We start from the raw sequence: 2159 nt of genomic DNA on the forward strand, positions 1-2159 counted from the left end.
ACGACGGGGCAGTGAAGGTGACCCAGCTAAGGACTGACCACATAAAGCACATGAAGAACTGAACAGCAACTAGGCACAGGCCCAGTCCACACTGGGCTCCTCACAGCCTTCTCCACCCCCACCTGCAATAGACGCAGCACAGTGAACATACAGATTCTGGAAGGTTCTCAGGTCTTTATTTGCTCTCTCAAATTCTAGGAATTGACCTATTTAATTAATCCATCAACCTCTCATAGCAAATATTTGAGAAAACAAATTTATATTTAGATTTTTATTTTCTGTTTTTTTTTTTTTTTTTTTTTTTTTTTGAGACGGAGTCTCGCTTTGTTGCCCAGGCTGGAGTGCAGTGATGCCATCTTGGCTCATTACAAGCTCCACCTCCTGGGTTCACGCCATTCTCCTGCCTCAGCCTCCGAGTAGCTGGGACTACAAGGGCGCACCGCGGCTAATTTTTTGTATTTTTAGTAGAGACAGGGTTTCACCGTGTTAGCCAGGATGGTCTCGATCTCCTGACTTCGTGATCCGCCCGCCTCGGCCTCCCAAAGTGCTGGGATTACAGGCGTGAGCCCCCGCGCCCGGCAGATTCTTATTTTCTGTAGGGAAGTAAGAAGTTGCAGCTCAGTGCACATAAAGTTGAGACTGAGATGGAGACATCCAGCCCCACCTCTCTGGAACAGGAAAGATGACTGGGGAGGAAACACTGGTCAGTATGGGAACAGGGGTCACGGTGGACACGGGGGTAGGTTGTCCCTCCACCTCCTCACATTATGCTAACAGAGACGCAGACACATTCAGATGCCTTTGCAGAAAGAGATGTCAGAGTCTCCTGAAGTCACAAAAGGAGAGGCGTGAAGAAATCTTGCATCTCAGTCCCACACAAGACAGTTGTCTCAGGCTACAGAAAACAACAGTCATGAACAAATTCAAGTCAGTCATGGTAAGTGATGACACTCTGAACAGCCACCACACTTGAAACGTCACAATCAAAGAATCTCCATTACGCAGGCCTTTCCCCTCTGTCCCCGTGCCCCCTACTCTAGACCCCAAGAATCTCACCTTTTCAAGCTGTGAGAGACACATCAGAGCCCTGGGCACTGTCGCTGGCTGGAGTAGAACAAAAACAGGAGCTAGTCAGAGCCCGCAGGAGATGTGGGACAGGAGGAATTATGGGGTGGGTGAGCTCCTCCACACTCCCACCCCCACCACTTACACGCAGCCTGAGAGTAGCTCCCTCCTTTTCCACCTGTAGGAAGAAAATATCCTGTGAGGGGACTGGGAGGAAGCAGGGCCATAAGATCTTACTGGAACCTCCTAGTTTTGGACCCAAGAGAAATTTCCAGAACTATGACTGCAGACCCAGGGCAGGATCAGGAAACAGGAGGAAAGCAGGTGTGTGTCCTGGACCAACTGCCCTCCTAAGGTCTGTCCTTAGCAGGGACCTTCCCCTGACTCATGAATGCTGGAATCAGGACCCCAACAGCACAACCATCAAGGTGATACATCTGTCCTTCATTGTCACATGTGCTACACAAGAGAGTAAGTGCTGGCACACAGGGCCCCAGGCTGGGTTAGCCCCTGTGTGGATGCTGCTTCCCGGTAATGAGGCAGGGAACACATCTACCTGGGGCTTGAAACCCCCAGTGGGACAAGAAAACCCAGACCCCACCCCTCACCCCTTCCCTACCTGAGCTCTTCCTCCTCCACATCACAGCAGCGACCACAGCTCCGGTGACCACAACTGCTAGGACAGCCAGGCCAGCAACAATGCCCACGATGGGGATGGTGGACTGGGAAGATGGCTCTGGGAAAGGAGGGAAAGATGAGGGGCCCTGATCCTGCTGAAGGGCTTCAGAAGGGCTCCTGCTTTCCCTGAGAAGAGACATGACCCCTCATCCCCCTCCTTACCCCATCTCAGGGTGAGGGGCTCTGGCAGCCCCTTGTGCTGCACATGGCACGCGTATCTCTGCTCTTCTCCAGAAGGCACCACCACAGCTCCCCACTTCTAGAAGGTTCCATCCCCTGCGGGCCTGGTCTCCACAAGTTCGGTGTCCTGAGTTTGATCCTCCCCATCCCGCTGCCAGGTCAGTGTGATCTCCGCAGGGTAGAAGCCCACAGCACCTCAGGGTGGCCTCATGGTCAGAGACGGGGTGGTGGGTCAC

At 52.8% G+C, this 2159-nt stretch overlaps 1 pseudogene across 1 annotated transcript; it reads right to left on the reverse strand.

Moving 5' to 3' along the window:
* Positions 1-579: 579 nt before the first annotated feature.
* On the reverse strand, positions 580-2156 carry LOC112617751 (annotated as a pseudogene). Its single transcript, XR_003117957.1, has 5 exons — positions 1906-2156; positions 1685-1801; positions 1211-1243; positions 1057-1104; positions 580-895 (listed from the first exon to the last, which is right to left on the reverse strand). The product of XR_003117957.1 is annotated as a patr class I histocompatibility antigen, A-5 alpha chain-like (transcript).
* Between the last annotated feature and the right edge of the window lie 3 nt (positions 2157-2159).

The sequence above is a fragment of the Theropithecus gelada genome, unplaced genomic scaffold (genome assembly GCF_003255815.1).
Source record: "Theropithecus gelada isolate Dixy unplaced genomic scaffold, Tgel_1.0 HiC_scaffold_392, whole genome shotgun sequence".
NCBI lineage: Eukaryota > Metazoa > Chordata > Mammalia > Primates > Cercopithecidae > Theropithecus > Theropithecus gelada.